Source organism: Castor canadensis, chromosome 10 (genome assembly GCF_047511655.1).
Source record: "Castor canadensis chromosome 10, mCasCan1.hap1v2, whole genome shotgun sequence".
In the NCBI taxonomy this organism is placed as follows: domain Eukaryota; kingdom Metazoa; phylum Chordata; class Mammalia; order Rodentia; family Castoridae; genus Castor; species Castor canadensis.
In genome coordinates this window covers 26,342,535-26,367,705 of record NC_133395.1, presented here as the reverse complement: position 1 = coordinate 26,367,705, position 25,171 = coordinate 26,342,535, and positions in this window count along the sequence as shown.

Below are 25,171 nucleotides of genomic sequence, written 5' to 3'. Positions count from 1 at the left end.
TCTCTCTGGTGCTTTACCTCAGCCAAATGTGTCTAAAGTGTCTCAGCAGGGTCCCTGGATCATGATCTCAGGAGGTCTGCAGTTCTGTCTCAGTCACCATCTTGAAGATCAGACCAATATTCTTTTGAGAAGCTATATACATGTGTGCACACTCAATTTAAATTTCCTTATAAGGGAAATTCAAATTCTAAGTTTGCATTTAGCAAACTTAGAATTGCAAAAACTGATTACTTCATTTAAGATATATTTCAGTTCAATAAATAGAACTTTTCCCTCACTTAAAGTATTTGCTCAAATACAAATGAATTTTTAATAATTTGCTTTTGGAAACTCAATAATTAGGTCTGTATCAACATCAACAAAAAAATGAAAAAGAACATAACAAAAATGATGGACCAATATCCTTGAAAACGTGTATACAAAAAGCTTAGCAAGTTTGCTATTCTTTCACCAGTGAAACCATGTGGGCTTGTAAACTTATATTTAAAAGTGATTTTATTATTTTAAAATTCAGTAAGTTTAATATATAAGGTGAACACAAGCAACTTGTATATTTTACTTTATTAAATATATTGATGTAAAGTTGTTCACACTTACACTTTGTATGTGTTCAAAGTCTGTATGATCTAAACCATTGATCTCTTTTTTCATTCCTGGCATTGGCAACTTATTTTTCCTCTGTTTTCTTATTGATCTTAAAAAGAAATTTATGCTTTAAGCTTCTCAACAAACTTGTTTTATACTTTGTTGATTTCTACTATTATGAGAACTTTTTTTCTGTGGGTTTTTGGTTTTTTATTTCTGTTACTTCCTTTATTCTCTCCAGTTTGAGTATAATTTCTTATGGATTGCTTAGGTGGAAATAAGACAATTAAATTTTACTGCATTTTTCTTACTCCTTCTCTTATTCTTTTACCCATTTTTTTCCTTTATCTTTCTTTCTCCTTTCTCCTTCCTCTTTTATCTTCTTCCACCTTCACTTTTTCTAGCTTCCTATTGTTTTGTCTTCTTTGATTTTAATAGTCATTTGTTGCTATTTATTTTCATCAAAGAACTGCCTACCTGCAACTCTGGAATTTTGATGTTGTAATCCCATTCAAAGCATATCTTAATTTATTTGTGCTTTTTCCTCTGACCTAGTGATTATATAATATTGTTGAAGTTAAATGTAATTGATGGGTTTTTAGATTCATTGATTTTTTAGAATTTAAATTAATTCATTTAAGTAGTATATAAATTTGTATGTTTAATGGGGTTTCATTGATTTTTATTGATTGCTATTTTTTCATATATGTACTTGTTTGCAAATGCAATATTTTTTCTTTTATTTCTTTTAGACAGAGTGTCATGATGAAGTCTAGATTGGCCTGGAACTCATTATGCAAACCAAGCTGCCCTTGAACTGGGATCCTTTTGCCTTGTCTTCCAGAATGCTTGGTTTTACATGCCAACATTACCCAGACCACAAGTGTAACTTTGGGTCATCTTTTTTCTGTTATAATTTTGTTATTTTATACATCACAAATTTCATGCCTATCAATTTTTAATTATATGTGTTAGATAAGGTGTAAGATTATAAGGCACCTGAACTATGTTTTATTTATTTGAAGGGTGGTTAATTTTTTTATAGTTATTTGATAAGAAAAAAATCTTGGGTTTCATACTGTTTCACTTATTTGCATGAATATTTTTTTAAGGAATGATTTGTTTCTTTTCTAGGCCTTAGTTTTAGTGTGTGTCTTTAGTCTAGGTTGTGTTACTATTTCCTCTTCAGGTTGAAATGTATTATCAACCTCTGTAACTATGGACAATTGTTGCTGTCTTCACTCATGTCTCAGTCATATAGGAGTTAGGATGCTGGCCACAATCTCCCTTGTGCTTGTGAATCTTAGCCTTCATGTGAAGAACCATAGACAACTGCCACAGGAATCACTGGCCACCTGTTCTGGTCAGTTCTTTCTTTAGAAACTTGACCAGAAATGTAGCTTCTTAGTAACAGTGCACTGTGAAACTTGCTTCCTCTTCTATGGAAGAGCTGAGTGTTCTACTTTATTCTTGCTTCAGACAGGATTCAGGAAAATGTCGGGATCTCTCATGTATTTCCCCTTTTCAAGGATTACTTTCTTGCATTATTTGCTGTATTTTAATAAAACAGTTGCTTTGTATATTTGTCAAATTTTGTAATTGTGTATAGTAAAGAGTCATTATAATACTGAAGATTTTGAGTTAACAGTCATGACTTTGGTATAACCACTGTAATCCCAGAGTTATTTTGTTTCTCTGAATTATTCAATGAGAGCAAACCTCAATTATTAATGATAACAAACCTTCATTACTAATGAGAGGACATGATTAATATGAGTACTCAGGATTGAAAGATAGTCAGCAAAAGGGCATTTTATGACACTTCCTCATACTGAATTCAAATGTTCTTTCAGAGGGAGTGGGTAGAGAGGGAGAGTAAAAGGGGGAAGGAAAGGAAGAGAGAGGGAGAGACATATTTTAATTCAACCTCATATTCTAGTCAAAAACCATGATGCTATCAAGATGATGTCATGATTTCTATAAGATCTAAGTGAGCACTTCCTGGATTTGTATTTAATTCATTCCAGTTTTTTGCCTCTTAAAAAATCACTCTTTATCTTAGTGCCTAAAAAGAAGCATAAAAATTTCATTTCTTATCATGATTTCTGTAGGTCAGGAAGTTGAGAAAGACCTGTCTAGATGGTTTTGGTTTAGATTCTCTCATGGGTTGTATTCAGACAGAGGCTGACAAATAGAATATTGATATTCTGATCTCCAGTATGCTTTGCTACCAATACAAGAACAAGGACTGTATTAATTGGATGTAATTATCTGGTATTCTGTTCTCTTATTTAAACAATACTTTTAATAATCTGCTTTATATACCAAGAGCTATTATTAGTTATATGTAGTCTTGTAATTAGCAGTGGGAGTCATAAAATTTAAAGATTCAAATAATAAAATTATTACTATTATTATAACCTGCCTTTGTAAGTTTCTCAACAAAACTTTGGACCTAAATATTCTGTGGGATAAACATGTATTCCTCAGAAAATCTCTTAATTATGAGTAATCCAGCACAGCTTTATTCATAATCCTTCCAACAGGAGTGTGTACACATTAAACGAATTTATCCCTAATGGTCTACTCTATGGCTTGGTGAACTTAAAGTATAAAAGTGAATCCTATTAAAAGTTCATGTCTCAAATAGACAAAATTCACAAGATAACTATGAATTACCTGACTGTATTATCAAACAAAATTGATAGTCAATGAGAAATTCAATATACCAAAATAAAACTTACCCTAAATGAAAGAAGTATTGTTTGGATTCTTGGGTTTGCCAAAAAATATGATGCTTTTCTTAATATTGATGTTATTAATAAAAATATATTCATGTGTGTGTTTGCATGAATGTGAAACATAAGTGTACACATATTTAGTTGATCAAAGATGACAAACATGAGGTCATGCAGCCAGTAGGAGGTAGTAGGAAGCTCTAATGTCTCCAGTAAATTCTTGAAGAAATGTTTAAAAGAGCATGAGAGTAGAAGATTTAATGTAAATCTTTTTGTGCTCCATTTCACATGGATACAGTAGGAAAAATAGAAATTCCATTTATGCTTTTGGTGTGTCATAACACCAAAATAATAATAAAATTACTAGTTTATCATGGGTTTGTCTATATGGTTGTCTGTTAAAACAACTCTCTGACAAAGATATATAGGTAGTTGTGTTATTTACATTACAGTAACTAAGTAACTGTACCTCCTATTGGTACAGTGTGTAAGAGGTACAGCTATATCTACATCTATACTTATATCTATATCTTTACCCATAGTCATCTATATAAAGAGATTCATTATGAGCAATATTTTCACAAAATAATAGAGTCTGAGAAAGTACATGATCTTCTGTGCCTTGGTACTGTTCAATCTGTGTGAAAACCTGAGAACCAGGGAAGCCAATAGTGTAATCTTATTCTGAGGGCATCTGAAGACCAGTGCTAAACTCAAATACTCAGCAGAAGAAATAAATTCTCTCTTCCTCCACTTTTATTTTTTCCTATCTAGGCCCTCAATTGATTTGAAGATCCTTACCTATATTGGGAAAGACAATTTGCTTCACTGAATATACTAATACAAACACAAAACTGGTACCTTAAATTCAGTCAGAAATGCACTAAGAGATACACCCAAAAATAAGTTTTTAATCAGGTACACTATGTCCCCAGGCAAGATGCTGTAAACTAACACAATTAACTGAAAACATCTCTTAACTTATATATGGAAATCAACTTTTTAATGATAGTCACAGTTGAATCCAAAGCCTTCATATACTACATAAGCAGGCTAACACTTCTCCTGCATTTTTATTATTTTGTTTTTGTGACAGGGTCTCTCTGCTACCTTTGCCTGAGCTGTGCTTATTGCTGATATTACATATGTTCACTACTACAATCAGCCTGAAATTCATTATTGAATTTCAAAATACTGTGTGAAAATGCAAATTCAGAGTGTCTTAAACACTGTTTGAAACTATAAGAATGGAAGTTTTTAGACATGACTTAGTAAATCAGTGACAACAGGCAAAAATGTCAAAAGCACCATTTTCTATCCTAGATATTAAATGTAGTAGTCAATATGCAGACCCTTTGTAGACAATAACATGTCCTCTCTGATGACAGGAAAGGAATCTCAATAGACATTGCCTAATGTATTGAAAATACTGAGAAACAGAAACACAGGGAGAGTTTTGCTGTCTATGTAGCTCTCTTCTCATCTTATGGTTAGGAAACAACCTTTCAAAATGGTCATTTATCTCATTTTTATATCAACTATGGTAAGATGAGTTAATATACAGCAGCAGTTCTGCTTATAGAAAAATTAGACTTCAGAGATTTTAAGTCTACCCAAGACAAGACGTACCATGTTTCAGAAGTATTGAGGCCTTTTCTCAGAAAATGTTATCTAGTAAAAGAAATTACTTAAAAAATAAAAATAGTAAATACCTTTGACTCTTAGAGGTGTAATTAGTCAAGATGATGTCATGTTGGATAAGGGTGAAGTCTCTGTGTGATATGATTAAAATCATTACACGAAGGCACAGAGACAGTCACACACATGGAAAGTGGTGATAGCAGAATTCTCATCAGCCCTGAGCATCTTCTAGGCAAGACTCCACAGCTCTTTAGAGCCTGAAGAGGGAGCACTTCCCTGCCAACAACTTGAGTTTGGACCTTTGGTTTTCAGAAATGTGGTGCTTTGTTATGGAAGATGAAGAAAACTAAGACAAGCTTTATGTGAATTTAAAAAATATTTATCCAGAAATATTTGCCCATCTGGATCATTTATTGACTAAAAATAAGACTTTTTGTATAAAAATCACATTGTAGGCAAATTAGATTTGCATTGCTCGGCATTTAATCTAGTTAATATCTATTGGTGGCAAAATTTATTTATATTTATCTGAATATGTCCTCATTCATTTGAATTCTTGTAAAACACAGCAATGAATATTCATTTAAAAAGTTTCTTAAGGGTTTGAGTGAAATAACAAACAAGATGTTTATTTCTAATTAATACAAATCTCAGTAAAGACCTTTCAATTTTTATTTTTCCTTCTAAATAAGTTTTAAAAGCCTGTGAGTATGTTAGCCCAGTAACTTGATTATTTTTACTTCTTTAGCCTACTTTTTAATTGTTCTTTCCCTTCTTTATTGTAAGTCAGGGAGAAAGGTGCTATGTGCCTTTAAAAACTTTCTAGTAAGCAAAAGGGGAATGTATGTGTAATGCATAAGCATTATTTAAGCCATGCTTATTGTTATTTACAAACTTTATGGAACTATGATTATTAGAAGTACAATTAGTTAAGAGGATGTCACACTGGATTAGGGTGGGGTATATTCAATATCATTGGTTTAATTATAAGACTGTATGTCTATTCAAGTAAGCCAGACATACATGTTCAGCTGAACTCTGTATGTATACAATTGATTTTTAATAATGCTATGAAAGAATAACTTTTTGGACAAGTTTCTTCCTTTTTGGATACAATTCTTTGTTTATTGAGTGAGTATTGATCAGCAAAGGAGGTATTTCCATCAAGGCAAAATATAACCTTTTTGAAATATCCAACAGGGCAAAATTTAACCTTTTCAAATTTGCAAATTGTGCACTTTCAAAAGTATTATCAGAACTTCTTTCCCTCTAAGCATTAGTTGTGTCAGGAAAACAGTCTAGAAGTTGTAAATGCTGGATAGACAGAGCAGATGTTTCACTCATACAACTATTATTCCTAGGAATGGCTGCCACAGGGAAGCTCATATTATCACTACATCTGTCAATCACTTCATGCTATTGGCCAATAATGGGAAAACCTAGTTCTAAGTTAAGGCATGTAATCAGTCATGAAGTTTTGACACTTTTTTCAATGCCTGGAGAAAGATGAAAAAATTCTTTGTTCCAATTGTGTTTAAAAATTTTTATATTTTATTTGGAGTATTCCCCAAATGTGTCTGTTCATTGTTCAGTGGCATTTGCCTCAGTGTTTTACCTATAAATAAATTGTACTTTAATCAGTTTAACCTCCTTTATTATTATTCTTTACCCAATCTTATATTGTTCCACAGTTTTCAGTGTGTTTGTAAAATTGATTATATTTTATACAATGTTTAAAAATAATCATCTATATTGATGTACCTGGAACCCTTAATTTTTGACAAAAATTTACTAAAACATACCTCAAAACATAATTCTTTCATTATCAAAATTATGTGCGTTTTAATAGATTCATTTAAAAAATGCGACTGCTTAATCAAATTCACCATAAAAATATAAAATATTTTTAGTTTTATTAAAGAAATCATATTGGTGTTAATATACTAACAATACTCATGAGTCATAATGTTTCTATAAAATATTAAAAATTCTCTTTATGAGGTTTTGTTTAATGTAACTGATATTTCTTATACTTCAATTTTTCTCAAAATTCAACATATTTTACTCCACATATTTGCATTTGATTAAATTCTTGGGTTCTTCTGCCAAATATTTAAATGTACATTCAAATGTTCAATAAACTTGAACAATGATCTGGGTTCATAGACTTGACCAAAATGACTATAATCAAGCATAGTATGTATGAAAATAAATTATAATGAATTGTGATATGTTGAAAAATACATGTATTCAGATTTCTTTAAGATCATAGCACAAAGAAACTGCATTTCCTGTATAATATAGGACTGGTAGAGAGAAGAAATCACAGATTCAAGTAGGATAGTCATCCATGACGTGAATCCAAAGAATGTGGGGCATTCATATTGATTATAAGTCAACAATGGTACATAAATATGAACTCAGCCAATATTTTATTACAGGATAATATCTTGACAATAGAAATGATAACACTATTCTGATGACAAGACTGTATGTGAAAAATAGTGTTTTTCTTTGAACATTACAGGACAGAATTCACAACTTGAACCTCATTCAGTGCCAGTCACAATCATGAATATTTGCTACCAGGCAAGTATAGTGAGTTCTTGATATTTTACATTTTCATCATTACCTGAGATGTCAAAAATAATGAATTCTTTTTATTCTTAATCTCCAACCCATGCACTCTTCTTTCTGAAGACTTTGGGGTAAGAAAAGACAGAGTTAAGTTTATGAAAGTTACATAGTTTGTTAAAAAATGAGAACCACCATGTTTTAATGGAAACTGAAAACATTTTAAAGTCCAGTCACCAGATTTTAAGTATTTAACAGTGACATATTTTGCTCAGCAGGGTTCTGAACAGGAGATCTTGTTTTTCTTTGTTGATGATGCTTATAACAAACAGTGTGTGAAAATCATTCAGTATTTCTCCCAGGACTAGGCATCTAAGTTTATTGACTCCAAAGCTACTGTGCAAGATATTTGCCCAGTAATTGAAATTCCCACGACCAATGTATTACCTATTTTATATTTGTTATTCTTTTCTGTTTTCCTCTTTACCTTTTCTTTACCTTATTTTTCTTCACATTCTCTGAAAGAGTAAAATACCCTTGCCATCAACTCAGCTGCATATTATGTAAATCATGTTGCACCCTTGAGAGTGGAGAACAGTAGGGCTCATCTTTGTTAGTTCAGTATATATTTCAATTCGCTTTAGTTTTGTTGGGATACATTATAATTTGTCATATATGATATTAAATATCTTTAAATATATGGTAGAATTCCTTTAATTGGTAAACTGTATTTTACTAGATTATATAGAAGTTATTTCTATCTTGACAATTCTTTACATTTTGAATAACTTCCATAATCTAATGATTATTAAAATTGTTTACCCAGTGTTTCTGAAATGTAAAGATTTTTTTTTTATTTTGAAAGTCATTCAAGTTGTAATTTTTTTTTTTTTTGAGGGCAGCACTGGAGTTTGAACTCAGGGCCTCACAATTGCTAGGCAGGCGATTTACCACTTGAACTACTCCAACAGCTGTAAAATGAGAAAAGTGGTATGTTGTTTAGTTAAGTTGGTGATTCAAACATGCGATTAAATTAATATTCCTTTATTAGATTTGTCGTGTCATAAAACTTTTTGTTTTTTTGCAATTTTGGGGTTTGAACTCTGGGTTTCACCCTTGCAAAGCAGGCACTTTAGAGGATGAACCACTCCTCTAGACCTTTTTCTCTTGTTATTTTTAGAAACAGGGTATCTCTTTTTTTCCCAGGGCAGAATAGACCTTGATCTTCCCATTTTATGTTTCCACCAGCCCTGGAATGACAGACACATACCAAAATGCCCAGATTTTGTCCAGGCAATCCTGGAACCACGATCCTCCAAATCTCAGCCTTATACTTCGCTTGGGATGGGATGACAGGCTCAAGTCACCACACTCGACTATTGATTGAAGTGAGATCTTTCAAACTATTTGCTCACGATTCAGAACTGGATTGTTGTTCCCTGTGTTCCTATCCTGGCACAGTCGATCATCAAAGGCACCAGACGAGCAGTTAAGATAAATTAAGTTCACACCAGGAGTTAAGAGCAAAGCAAGCAATTTTTCAGTCTCTTCTAGTAACATAAAATTTAATTAAAATATAACATTAATGAAAGAAATAACATTTTTGATACATATAATCCACAGCAATAGTTTGCAACACAAATTGTTAAGGCAAAGAGCTTCTTTATTAGAAATAGTTCCCCAAACTTTGCTTACTGAGCAAAGAGCAATAGTGCCTACTAGACACTGCCCTGATTAAGTTGGTCCCTGTAGACTGGAGGAATTGTTTTAACTTGACACGTCAACGTCCAAATGGATCAATCATGTAAAAAGGAGACTCAGAAATTTCTACATTTATACACTTGAGTTATTACTTTCTTTGAACGGCAAATAAATTCACATTATTAATAAATTCAATAAAATTTAAATGTCTCTGCTGTTTGATATGGGTCCCTTTCTGGATTCTCCCAGGAACTTGGAGGATGAGCTAAAGACTTGCATGCAAACTGTTTATGATGGAAAGTGGTTTTGTAAAAAAGAATGGAAGGATCTGTCATCAAACTGTTTCGCCAATGCACAACAAGGCTTCAATCTCTTTAGAATCATTTAGAAGTCATGTGGAATGAAATTCAGAATGGTTCACCTAAAGAGCAGAGGCTGAAACATTTTTGAAGGGACCATTTATCTGTGGATTCCTTTTCTCACTGCTTAAGAGTGGACTAACGAGGCATTGAATTTCTGAATTTGTCCACACTTAAGTCAATAAGTATTTCCCATAGATGTCCAACCTTAAGACATCAAGGAAGATTCAGGACCAATAACTTGTCTATCTAAGGAAAGACAATCTATTACCCAATTTGCCAAAACATGATTATCAGATTAATGTTTGCAATACAAGATTACCAAGAAGATGTGAAAAATGTTTCAGGCCTGGAGGTTTCAGGAGTATTTGGAAGTTCAAAGTTCTCATATGCAGCCACCAAACATCCCTTCTCTTATAAAAGGAACCCACTATTATTCTATCACAGCTCTAATTTGGAAATATAAGACATGTTTACATTATGTACTTGAGAGCTTTGTAGGTATTTGACCTCATAATTAAATCTTGAGCCTGATTTTCAAAAGAGTTTGCTATGTATCAGTAGATGTCATTGGAACATTTTTATTCTACATGGTGTCATTGGAATATTTTTATCCTCACTGTATTCTTGCAATTGATAGCTAGCTAGGCTGGACTTGTCATTTGTTGTTATGTCTCTAGAGTAGTTACAAAAGTTAATCAGCTCATAATCCTTTCAATTATTGCTCCCTAATATAGATATTCAAGAAGTCATTGGTTCCATTGAGCAATAGACTGTGCAGTTACCTGACTAGTGGGTGATACTGGCCCAGAATTATATCATCAGGGACTATTTTCAAATCAACTTTTGATATCAATTGTTCTGGCCAATAACCTCCCAGAAATCACAAAGTTTTAAAGGTTTGAATGTAAATAGTTTATTTTAAGAAATAATGTCAGAGTTAAAAAGTGTATAACTATATGGAAAAAAAGAGGTGCAACAAAAGAGAATAATCTTAACAAAACATACACATACACACAGATATTTGTGGCAACTTTATTCTTAATTACCAAAATGTGAAAGCAATTAAGATGTTCTTCAATGATGAATGGATAAATACATTATGTTGCATTCACTCCATGGAATACTATCCATAGTTAAAAATAAATGATGCAAGAAGGCAATACATAACACAGTGAGAGCAGCCCATCAGAAAGGGTTACACTCTGTGTGAATGAATGAGTGGTATGGGGTTGAGTAATTTTCTCTATACTATTTGTTGGTGGATCTAAGATATTCAAAGTTGGACTACCACAATATTGATCACAATAGATCACAATATTGATCCATTGAACAACTCAAAGATATCAAGAACCCAAATACATATGGTGCCATGCATGGTTAGTACATAACTGTAAATTCTGTTTCTTGAGAGGTAGAGTATGGGAGGATCTTGTTTCGAGGCCAGCTTAGGCAATAAGTTAATGAGACTACACTTCAACAAATGAGCTATGTGGCAGTACACCTCTGCAGTTCTAGCTATGAGGCAGCATAGGTAGCGGGATCCCTTTCTGAGGCTGGCTCTGGGCAAATATATGAAACCTGATCCACAAAATAACTAAAGCACAAAGAATAGAGTGCCTGCTTAGCAAGTATCAGTCCCCAAGTTTAGACTTGAGTACCATCAATTTTTAGGAAAGAAAATAATCCAGATAGACTTGCTGTTTCATTATTCTACTTTACAGTCTATTAAAACACCCAGCATAAAAATGAATTTAATGGCTTCTTTTCTCCCTTGATAAAGTGGAAAACAAAAACAAACAAACAAAAAAACCCCAGAAATACTAAGTATATCTCCACTTACATTTCATTGGCAGAAACTGGACCTCCTACTAAAATCTAAGTCAATCACAGGGAAGACAATGTTGTTACACACCCTCAACAGCAATGGGAAGAGTGTGGCATGGGCTTTGGAACTAAGTGTTCCATCAGAGCTGAAAGACCCAGGAGGAGACTGCTAATAGAAGCAGTCATGACTTTGATCAAAGCTTGTGCAGAAGTTTAAAGGCTTTTGAGGACATTGTCAGTAGAAGATTAAAGAAAAACTTACAGGGAACTAACAGAAATCAGACACATGTTCTAATGATAGAATATGTAGCTAAACTGTCACTTATGGTTAATACAGAAATAGAAAATATACTTAATAGCTTGATTATCATGCTACAGAGACTTCTAGGCAGAATATTTAAAGTACTATCTAAAAGAATTTTATAACAAAATGAGTAAGGAGAGGCACACTAAAAAATGAGCTATTTTGCATTGGGGTGTAATTTGGAGGACATGCAAAAGTCTCAGAATAATTTTGCCATTGTAAAGAGTTCTCAAGGTAAGCAAGAACCTTAATTCAGAAATCAAAGCCAGAGTGGGAGTGTAAAATTCTGTGTTAAAGTCTTCAGAAATATTTAAGTTGGTGACTCATAGACATTTTCAAATGGACAAGAGCCCTTCAGTGGTCTTAAGCATGTATCCTCAAGATAATTTCTATCAAACAATAGGAATTAAATGAATATTTAAAAACATTGCTCCACATAAGACACACCCAGACCCTAAGAACCTAAGTCAAGGAATTATTTGTCTCAAATAATTTTTGAAAAGGAATATACTCCTATACAATGCACTAAAACCCACACATTGTTTTTCACTATGTGGTTTTTTTTTCTTTTTAAAAAAATTGTTGTGCTGGGTGTGGGTACATTGTGGCATTTACAAAGGTTCTTACAATGTATGAAATATGTCATACTTGAATTCACCCCCTCCACTGCTCTCTTGAAACCCACACATTTTTGAGAGTTTTTTTCCTAATGGAGGTATCTACAGATTGGTGTATAATAAAAAATATATATAAGATTGTCTTTAGGTCCTCAAACTTTTATAGCAAGTGATATAATAAAAAGAATGCTGAACTCTGTTTTCTTATGGAAAAGAAAGGATTATTTGCAAGATAGAATCAGAAATGTTGATCACAGAGCTTATGTTCATAGAGAAAAATCGCCAAGGAATAAAACTGAGCCTTAGTTAAGAAAAGAAAGAAAGAGAAAAGAGATAACATCCTAGTACTGATTCTATTCCAGATGTACTATGGATAATTACTGCTGTGTTCTTCCAACCCCCAAGTGGGAATACTTATAAATAAGTCATCCTATCCTTGTCATACCATTGTATGGCAGGGTCAGGGAAGAAGTCATTGATACCTTTATTTTCCAGGTCTTCTGAATAATAAGAATGATATGGAAGAATGATACAGAAAGATTTGTAGAAGAGGAGCTCATGCTCATTTAACTCTAACTTAGAAAACGGATTTTGGATTTCAAGCTGATTCCATAATACAATGGGATTTTGAGCAATGTAGGGGAAGGAATAAATGTATATCATATGTTAAGGAATGCAAATTGATAGGGACAAATGATGAACAGTGGAATATCGTGTTTTCAAGAGGAAGACAGAATATCTTTCAACTCAAGATCTTCTACAGTGTGACTTTTCCAATGTTTCCTTAATATGAGAGATGAATTTCCTTCTACTTGAATCTGGGTTGGCCTGTGATTCACTTGTATCCAACAGAATGTAGCAGAGATGAGTACAAGTATTTTTTTAAGCTATGTCATAAAAGGCACTTCAACATTGCCAGGTATTCTGGACAATTTAGAACTCTGAGCTTGCATATAAAAGGTCTGCTTTGCTGAGATTACCATGGTATGAGAGATCCCAGATTAGCCCACATAGGGAGGCAACATGTAGAAATTCTGAAGGCAAAGATATGGCCAAGAAACTCTGATAAAAGCAGAGCTCTGACCTCTATGATAAGTCTTTTTATTGTATATCACTCTTGTTAATTTTATTTCTTTGATCAAACTATAACAAAACACAAGATCCAACATCTCATGGAAACCCCAAAATTCAAACATATGAACAAAACACTTATGATTTAAGGCAGCTTTCAATTCATATTTTCAGAACTATTTGTTAATACATACCAAATAGCTGATGCTTTTATCTGCTCTGGAGATAAAGTCTCTGCCTTCATGGAGTTTACAATCTATTCCAAGATAGTGGCAATAAACCAACAAATAATAATGTTAAATTAGCCCAAATGTTGATAAGTACAATGAAAAAACAAACAAAGTAAAGCTGAATGGCAAGATAAGAGGTGATATCTTAGAAAAAGTGACTTGGAGTCTTATGTATGCTATCATTTGACAAAAGTTAAGGCTAGAATCACTTAGATATATGAGGGAGGAGCTTTCCAAAGCAGGGAGAGAAATCCTCACATTGTATTCATGCTTAGAATAAGCAAGATTAACAATGAGACACATGTACCTAGAGCTTTATAAAATAAGAGCAAAGTAAGAGATGTAATACTTGTCAGATCCTCTAGGCCATCCTGATCATTGAGTCATTTTGCTCAGATAGAAACGAAATAACACTGTTTGTAGAAGGAATTCTTACCAGAACTAGAGGCATGGACAAGAGAGAAAACAACTTAAATAGTGTGAGTTAGACCAGGATGATATTCACAGATATAGTTATAAGTGGTCAAAATCTATATTATATTGTTTCTTTAAATCTCATATATAGAGAGAATCAGTCAAAAAGAGTAGTCAAGGTTAATTTCAAGGTTTTTTTAGCCTCAAAAGTAACAGAAAATGTGTAGGTTTGAAAAGAGAAATCATTTAATTGTTTGAATTGAGATGTGAATGTTGATAATAGGAAGGTTTTAGGGCAGAAAAAACAAAAGTTCAGTTTTGAAGTGTGATTTCTAAGGTGACTGCTATACCTTCTTGTGAAAATATTGATTAAGCAATTCTGTACTATGTTTAGATTTCTCGAGGACTTTTGGATTATAGTTAGCAAAAAAGGTTGATTGTTCAGTTTACAAATGGGATTTAAACTGACTGTGGTATGGTTTTCATTTACCTTGGGAATGAAAGTCAACATAGAGAAATGAAGAGAAGAGGATCCAGGGCTAAACTCACAGGTACTCAGCATCCAGAACAGCAAATAGGGAGCACATCCACCAAGAGGCCTGAAAGATAAGTGAACTACAAAGGAAAGCAAAAAGAAACTGTGTTTCCCCAAATTAGATGAGTAAAGTGCTTCAAGCAAGAAGTAGACCAATTGTCTCAAATGTTACTGAAAAAATCCACCAATATAACGATGAAGATCCTTTGTCTTGACAATAGAAATGCTATCAGTAAACATTATGGAAATATTTTTATTGTTTTAGTAGAGACATGGGTACCTAAAATAGCTAAAACTTTTTGAAGTAGGTTCATGAAATAACAAAAAATGAAGTGTGTGTAGTAAAAATGAAGTGGGTGTAGTATCTTTTTCCTGGATGTTTTCCTTTGAAATAATCAAAGTAGTAGTTTTTTTTAAATACAGATGTTTTTGCTACAAGTTTTTATTGGTGGAATGCTTCACTAGAGATCAACATTAGTAGAGAAAGGAAATATTTTTCAGAACTGTGTCTTTGAGTAGAAAGCCAATGTATGAGAAGAAAATGCTTTTGAACCAAGAGGGAATACAGAGTTTGTACATGTAGGAGAAGAGAGTGGAGTGAAATTGCAGTCCCCTTCTGTTTGATTGTACAGTCCCTGTAAAGTAAAAGTTAGTCAGGAGAAATGGAGGGTGAAAAAGGATCAAGAATCAAAAAGAGGTTTGAAAATACTTTTGCAGCTGGGATAATGAATTTAAAAGGGGAGAATAGTAGGAAATCAGGCAGAAGAGAAACTTCCCATTTAAGATTTGCAGTTATAAGTTTAGAGTGATCCATTTAGTATACTTGTTTGAATTCTTTGATTGTGAGAAATAGCTCTGGTACAGGAATGAAGTAGAGAGAATTAAATTTAATCAGGGGTAAAACATATAACTAATGATTTATATTGAGGTAGTAGGAAAGAATGAGAATGGTAGGAGTATGTGTGTTATAGAAGACAAATACATGACAGCCTTATAGGACTGGGAAATTCTAGTGAGGTTGAAGAATTTTATCAATGCATACACTTATAGAAACTAGTCTCATGAATGAAAGACTGTGGTCATTGAGCTTTACACTTGGCTTTGGGATTTGATATTGATAGAATTATTTGTTATTCTATAAGATTTTGGTATAAAACTATGGTAGTATACATTGAACCAAAGGACATGACAAGATCTTGAAAGTGAATATAGTGAGATATCTTCCAAACCCCAGGGGCACCCTAATTAATGTATACTAAATAGATCAAGGTTATACTTATCAACTGATTCAGAGATAGCTACAGCAAAGGAGATAAACATAAATAGAATAGTTATATTTCATTATGTATCAAGTCAAATGTTAAAGATAAAAAAACTCATAAACCTTTCAGGAATTCTCCATTTCTTTGGAGGAGATTGCAAAATAGATGTACAAGATAAGGGAGGAGAAAGAACAGGAAATTGGTGATTGGGTATTTTTTGGTGTGCTCATCTTTTCTAATGTCTCATAAGTTTTATTTTGTTTTCTACTTGTAAATTGTCTCTTCAAATAAGTTACACACAATTTAGTTCTAAGCAACTTAAGTTACTGAATAGCATTATAAATAAAAGCTGAAAACAGTTTAAGCAGCAGGTAAAACTAAGATTGTTATACAATGTGTAATGTGTAATACTAATATACTTTTGTACACATTTCAGTAGAATATGCTAAAATGTCATAACTAATTCACAATTGTTTTTACAGTTCAGAAGTATAGTCTATTAATCTGATTTTTAATTTCATTATTAAAATAATAATTTACAGTTGTGAGGCTGGAAGATATTGATGCCAACAAACTGTTAGTCTTAGCGGTAAAGACTTCAATTGTTGATGTCAAAATATTTACTTTTAAATGTTGTGTTCAAATAAAATAAATATTCCATATATGTACATTATTATTATATATTATATTAATTCAAGATTACATGATATGTTTTCAACAAATATGACGAATATGGTGCAATTAAAAACGTATTAAGGAAAACAATCATACTACATTTCATCATAATATGGTTTCAATTTTCAGTAGCAATGAAAATAAAATGATTGTTCCTGTGTGAAAAAACGAGCAATACAAATATTGGAGTATTTTATTTAGCAAGTAATTTAAAACAAATATATTATAAAAATTAGAGAAAAATCATTATTCAGATATTACCATAAAAGGAATTTACTAAAATTAGCTGTTTTTATTATTTTCACTAATTTATATGACTAATATATGATATTTGAAAATATATAACATAGGAGATACAAGTCTTGAAATAGACAGTGCCAGCTGACAACAGGAAAAAAGCCACCCGATCATCAGATATTTAGAATTGCAAGGAACTTTTAGATCTTATTGAAGCCTTGTCAAAATACATGTTTTTACTTGTCAAATACACTTGATAATGCAGTGTAAATAAGTATGTATGCCATATACTTTCATTTCCTAATGTGAATTGTAAAAAATAGTACTTAACTAGAAATCAAATATTTGTAGGCCCATAATGCAAGCCATAAATACATTTAAGTGTGAGGTAAAATTTTAATGAATCCCCACATTCTTTTCATATCTGGTGTATCAGATCCTAAAGACTCCGGTTTTTCTACTATCTCTGTAAGATTGCCTGAAGAAATAGGGATTTCAGCCATGTACCTTAAATATTTATTAAAAATTCATTACATTATAAAAGAATTAAGTATTTACAGTTAGGTTACTCCATGGACTACAGGAGCAAATTATTTGAACTGTTATGCTTTTATATAATTTATACAATATTTCTTACTACTTTCAAGTTGTTCTTATATAAATTAACATATGAATGATACAAAGAATTTTAGTGGAAGCCAAAAATATCAAATGAACTAAAGAAAGCAGGCAGAAACTTCATTGTTAAAATGACACCACATGTTCATTTTTATATCAACCTGTGAATATTATGTCAAATTTCACAACAGGAACTTTTCTAAGTAATAATGACAATAATAGAAAAAGGACGAACAAACACTGTCCTTCTCTATCTTTCAGAAGTTATATTACAAATCCTTTGACACATAAATCGATGAAAAATAAGTATATTACAAAAGCATGCAAAATTACATTAATATGTGTGGATCAGTTATCAAAAATACTGTATCCTTTCTCTGGATTTTATAATGTTTGTGGTATGTACCACCTTTTTGAAATAATCTGTATTCTGTTGTAGTCTCTTTTATTATTGTAAATAAAAAAATCACACCAAATTTGAATATGGATTTGTATCATTAAATCACATGAACCTTAAGGTTATAGTTGTGGAATGAACCCTGGCTCCTTACAGATAAAGTCCATGATTGACCCTCATTGCACTTTTTACCTCATCACTTTACAGTATTTCCTTTGTTGACCACTCCCTGTTCCTGAATATATTCTCTTCATTAGATTAAACACACAACATTCCTAGCTTTCCTTGCTTCCACAATTTTAAAATTGTTAGTTCTCTACTTACTCCTACTTCTTTTGCATTTTATCCAGTCTGAGAATCAGATGAGTCTCATCCAAATGTAACAGAGTGCTTTGTAGCACCAAAAGTTTCTCCATTAGCCCAAAATCTCCATGAACTCCAGACTTCTACAAAGAGTTTTCGACTTCAATTTTCTAGCTACTAGGTATTGGAAGAATAATGCGTCTTAACCTGAGCTCTTGATCTTTTCCCTTAAGAGCACTCCTTCCACAGATTTCCAGTTCCATTAAAGGACAACTCCCCCTCACTTGCTATTCTTACCTTTTTCTGCATTATTCATGATTTTTCCTAATATCTTAAACAGGCATGTTTCTTTCTCAGAAACATGTATTTGCCCTCTGTATTTGAAATACTTGCCCTCCGTATTTGAAATACTTACCCTCCAAATATACAGATGAGTTAATGCCTCAAAACTTCAGGACCTTGTTCAAATGTTATCTTATTATTTTCCCCATCTAACAAAATGTGTGCATTTTTACTTTGTTTTGACATGTACTTGTCAACTGGCATTCTGCTGTGTATATCTTATAATTGTACTGAAAATTACTCTTCTTTGTTTCAGGGGTAGTTTGGTTACATATATATATAATTTTTGATTTTATATATATATATATACACACACATATATACGTAATTTTTACAAACCTATCATTTGTTTACTATTCCCAAATACCTTACATTCCAGTCCATGAAATTCTGACCTCTGCTTTGTTTGTGATTGTTGTCTCCATTTTTTTGTTCCTCTCTCACTCAGCATATGTCATTGCGACTGTTATATTGATTAAATATATTTTATACTATTTTAGTTGACAGATTTATATAATATTTTAATCCTCCTTCTTTGAAAATGATGCTGATAAATCCGTAGTATTGCAATAAAGTTAGTCTATTCTTTATAATTCCTAAACATTGAACACTTTGAAAGAGACCCTTACATAATGCCCCAATGATTTCAAATTGCCTAGTGTAATAGGAAATGATTTAAATCACTGTATTTCTTTGAACTGCTTCAGATCAGAATTGAATAAAAGTGCAGTTGAGAATGTATTCATTACTGAGCAAATATTTCATAAACAACTTAGGTTTTGGTCTTGGAATCTAAATAAAAAAGTAGAACAGATGTGGAACTTAGTATGTGGAAATACGTTACTTCTCCTATATTATTCACAAATAACTTTTAAGATAATTTTTGCTAATATCTGTTGTCACAGCATAAAGGCATTCATATTTTGAAAATTCCTCTAATGTTTTGTATAATAGAGAATTTTCTAGTCATTCAATACTAGTGAAAAAATATTTCCAATAATTTCTCGAATTTTTCCTAAATGTTTTTGTATTGCTATAACAAAAGAATGAAAAGGAGTTGGATATATTTAACACTAATTTCCAGTGAAGTCCCACATCTTTAAATTTTAATGCTTGAAACATGTTCTAAACTCAAGCAGTAAAATGCATTGTCTTCATTTGTGATTGATTCAGTTTGGACTAAAGGCTAGATTATGCCATGCAGAACTTAGATTTAGGAAGTATTAATTTCACTTGGTCAAAATTAGCAGACCTAGTTGAAAATTTATACCCTAAATATCATCATGTTGAGGAGTTTTTAATTCTTTCTATAGATTCAATTGCAATAGCCATCTATAATTGATTTTTTCATATTTTTTACACATCACTGCTTCAGAAACAACTGAGATTTTTTTCTAAAATACATTGATTTTGAAAAGGTAAATATGCTAGTCTCCAGAAAATGATAGTAAGTTTAGCGTATTTGTTAAATTTTCCCTTTTGAAACTTTATTAAAATGATTCAAGTGTAATTACAAGAAATAGGAGTGATCACATCATTCTTTACCCAATGGTTTATTTTCTTCCCTCAATGCTAACATTCATTATCTATCATTATATCATTATTCAATCCCTTTTTGTTGTTGAGTAGTATTCTGTGATATGGATAAGTGGCAATTGGGGTGATTTCCAGTTTGGGGATATTAACAAAATTGTATAAATATGTACAGCATTTTGCATTTTGTGTGACAATAAACCTACATATTTCTATGACTTGTGTTTTCAATCTCAGTAGGGACCTCCTAAGATTTTATTCTAGAGCAAAAAAATTTAATGGTGAGGTCAAATTTATCTGATATTTAAATTCAGTAATCATTTTACTAAATGTAAAACTCTTTGTCCTACATTCTGAAAATTTTCTCTTAAATTTCTTCTAACACATTATAGTTTTATATTTTACAAATAAATATTTAATTTTTTGAGCTAAATCTTGTGTAAAATGAGAGAATTTGGATGAGGATTTTTTTCCCCTGCATTTTGTTTATTTTGTTTCTACTTGGGATGTTCAACTGTTTTTGTACTATTTATTGGAAAGACTATCTTACTTTCATTGAATTGTAAGCCTATTTAGTAATAGTCAGTTGAACATATTTGTGTGGATCTATATTCTATATCTATTCTGTTTTATTGATCTGTATGTCTATTCCTCCTATATGACATAGCCTCAATAAGCCTAATTTTATAATAGTGACATTGGCTATATTTTTAAATCTCTCTTTTATTTTATTGTTGTGCTGTGCATGGGTACATTGTGGAATGTACAAAGGTTATTACAATATACCAAATATGTCATACTTGAATTCACCCCTCCATGATTCTCCTTTACCCCCTTTCCCTCATTCCAGTAATAGTTTCAACAGATATCTTTTTCCACTTACATTCAAATGTACACAGTATTTGCACTATATTCATCCTCTCACACTCTTTCCCCAACTCCTCCCTCCCATTAGCATCAACCTCCCACGCAGGGTCTATTCCACCCTCCTGTTCTCTGATTTTGCAAAAGAAAGGAAAAAGATGAATTTTCTTGTGGCACTTCTATGTATGTTTTGTTTTATAGCTTGATTGGATGCATTTCCTGTGTTTTCTTCTTTCTCCTTTAGCCCCTTTGTTATGGATGTTTCAACCAGTTTAAAAATTCTATATTCATTCTTATACAGAGAGTACATAAACCATATTCACCTTACCTTTTTCTTCTTCCTACCCTCCCCCTTTCATGTGACCTTCCCTTGTTGTGTCCTGTTTTTCATAATATTGCTACGTTTGTATGGGTCTATATTTCACAAACAAAAGAAAACAGGTGTCGTTTAGCCTTCTGAACCTTGCTAACTTCTCTTAAGATTATGTTCTTCAGCTCCATTCATTTATCTGCAAATAAATTTTCATTCTTCTTTGTGGCTGATAGAATTCCACTGTATATAAGTACCACATTTTCTTAATCCATTCATCAGTTGTGGGGCATCTTGGCTGTTTCTATAGCTTAGCTATTGTGAATAGTGCTGCAATAAACATGGGTGTGCAGGTGCTTTTGTTATAAACTAACTCACATTCCTTTGGGCATATCCTTAAGAGTGGAATTGCTGGATCATATGGCAAGTCTATTTTTAGTTTTTTGAGGAGCCTCTGCACTGTTTTCCATAGAGGTTGTACTGATTTGCATTCCCACCAGAATTGTATGAGGGTTCCTTTTTTCCCACATATTTGCCAACACTGGCTGTTTTTTATGTTCTTGGTGGTAGCCATTCCAAAAGGAGTAAGGTGGAATCTTAATGTGGTTTAGATTTGCATTTTCTTTATGACCAGGGATGTTGGGCATTTCTTCATGTGTTTTTTAGACATTTGAGTTTCTTCCTGTGAGAATACTCTGTTTAGTTTTTTTGCACATTTCTTCACTCAGTCATCAAATTTTTTGGACTTTAGATTTTTGAACTCCCTGTATATTCTGGTCAGATATATAGGTAACAAAGATTTTCTCTCATTTTGTGGACATTCTCTTCAATTTAGAGATAATTTCTTTTGTTGTGCAGAAGCTTTTTAATTTCATGTACTCCCATTTGTCAATCTTTTAGTTGCTGATCCATTTGAATTCTACTGAGGAAGTCATTGAATATTCCTATTAATTCTCTTTAGCTAATTGAATTTTTCTTATCTCCATATAAATTGTGGAAAATTGTTTTCTATATATGAGAATTATTGTTTATCTATTTGGAAGATTTTGTATCTTTACTATGCTGAATATTCTAATCCAAGAAAACTTTATGCCTCTCCACTTTCCTGGATTTTTTTCACTTCATTCATTGTACAATATTCAGCATAAAAGTCTTGTATGCATTTTGTTGAATTTACATAGAAGCATTTTAATTTTTGAATGAGTATAAATTATATTTCTAATTTCACTGGCCACAACTTCATTGATGGTACAGAGAAATATAATTGACTTTTTAAATGTAAATCTTGTTGAATGTGAGTTTGCTCAGCTCAATAATTCTAGGTAGATTTGTTTGATTGCTTTTTCTTCCATTTTTTTCCTTTATATTCCTCAGGATTTTCTACATAAACTATAATGGTAATTATCTATACATAAATAATTTCATTTCTTCCTTTCTGACCTATATACTTTTTTGTTCCAATTTCTTCATTTATTGCATTATAAGGGCAATTATCCAGCATTATTTTGTACATAAAAGTGTGAGTGAATGTAGTGTGAGTGAACATCAATCTTGTAGGATGTGCATTTGCAACTTTAAGGACAATCATTCAGTATTATACTAATGACTATGATATCTCAGTGGCTTGATTCTTTTGTAATTATTTAATATTGCTGCTTCTTCCAATAATTTTCTTTGCTATCAAATCTATCCCATTGAAGTTAGTATAACCACACACACTTTTATTTGATTTAAGTTTACATTATATGAAATTATCATTCTTATACTTTCAACCTATATATGTTTGTATTATTTCTTATAGACATTAGATATATATTAATTTTTTAATCCACTCTGACATGTTTCTTTATTAATTGATATATTTAGGCTATTTATGTTTAATGTTATTAGTATGTGAAGGCTTAATCTTGATTCTTGTTTTGCTTACTTTCTTGCCCTCTCTCTTTTTAATTTTTCTGTTTTTCTTTCACTACTTGAGGTATATTGTGTCTCTTTCTTCTTGTCCCCAGGACTGCTGCTAAGAAATATGGTTTCATACCAGGTATGGGAAGCCATGTCTTTAATCCCAACTACTCAGTTGGCAGAGGTAGGAAGAACAAGGTCAAAGTCAACATGGACCAATGTTCAAGACCCTATCTGAAGAACTGGGGCATGGCTCAAGTGATAGAGTGTTTGCCTAGCAAGCATGAGACTTTGAGGTCAATCCCCTTTACTGCTCAACCCCACCTCCTGAAAAAAGAATCATCCAAAACAAAATCACCTGTAGGTATGGTGTCTTTATTCTCTGGATACTTTTAAAATTATTCCTTTGTCTTTTCCTCTGTAGTTTTATGAAATGATATTTTAGTACATCTTAATATGTCTATTTTTTTATTTATTTTTTTATTCATTCATATGTGCATACACTGGGCCATTTCTCCCCCCTGCCCTCTCTGTCCCCTCCCCCACTCCGTCCCTTTCCCTCCCATCCCCTTCACTTCCAGGCAAAACCTGTTCTGCCCTCTTCTCCAATTTTGTTAAAGAGAAGACATAAGCAATAATAAGAAAGACATAGTGTTTTTTGCTAGTTTGAAATAAGGATAGCTATACAGAGAGATTCGTAGCATTGCTTCCATGCACATGTGTATCACACCTGAATTGATTCATTTCTACCAGACCTCTTCACTACTTCCCAGTCATCTCCCCATAGAGACCTCTGTTGTTTTAAGGTTGCTATATTCACTCCTCTACAGTGGACACATCAAACACTTTCAAATTTTGGGTTTCCTGCCTTTCCCGATTCCTCATGTATGCGTTCTCCCCTTAGAATCTATTTTAGATATATCCTGTTTCGGGGTCTCAGTATGTTCTGAAACTATAAATTGGTCTTATGGAAAATTTGAGTTTTTTAGACATTTTTCTTCAAATAGTTTTCTGTCCCTATACTCACTCCTGCCTATACAGGAAAATAATGGCTTAAATAATAGACTATATTTCTGCTCCCAATTTCCAGGGAAAATTTATTCTCCTCTGTCCACATTATATAATTTCTAATGTTTCATCTTCTAGTTTATTGATTCCCATTTTGCTGAGCCCAACATCCGAGCTTTGAATTTTGATTAGCAAATTTCTCTTTCTCTCTCTTTTTTTCCCCTTTTGGCAGTACTAGGGTTTGAGCACAGGGCTTCATGGTTAGGCAGGCATTCCACTATTTGAGCCATAGCCCCAGACCAATTATTGAATTTCTGAATTCTATAATTTCCCTTGATTCTTTGTTGTAAGAGGTATAACTTATTTGATTTGTTGAAAATTTCTATATCTTTTCTGAGGCTTTCTATTTCATGTGCTATAACTTTATCATTAAAACATTTTTATCAAGATTACATTAAATTTATTTTCCAGTTTGTTAGTGTGATTTATCATTTTTAGGCAGATGATAGTTGGTCCTTCAATATTGCTTTCAGCCAACTGTTATAGACTTTGTATGACCAAAAGTTAAAGAATATTTTGTAAGATTGTAGATAATACTTTGGGAAATATTCCAATAAGTTAGGATAAAATGAGATGTTGAATAAGTTATGTCTGATAGCATCAAAAGGATAGAGTGATAGTGAGTGAATATGATTGATATTACATTGCATATTTGCATGAAAATGCCATAATAAAAATCAACTAAAAATTGTTAAAATGGAGGAGGGAGAAAGGAGAGAGACTGAGAAAGAATAATAAAGGGGATTAATTTGTTAAAGTACATTATATACATACACATAAATATCACAACAAAACTCCTTTGTGCAAATAATTTATACTAATAAATTTTTTAAAAAAGCTTGACTATTATATTTTAATTGGAGAATTCACATAAAAATGATTGAGATTGTGTGAAAGTCAACATTATAATTATGATAGTATGAGAAAGTTTTTCAAGAAAGACGCTATAGGCTTTCATATCAATAGTGCTTTTGACTAAAAGCCCAGAATATTGCAAACAATCATCCAGTCCAAGTAAACTCAACAAGATATGAGATCACTTGAGACCACCTGATACAAAGGTA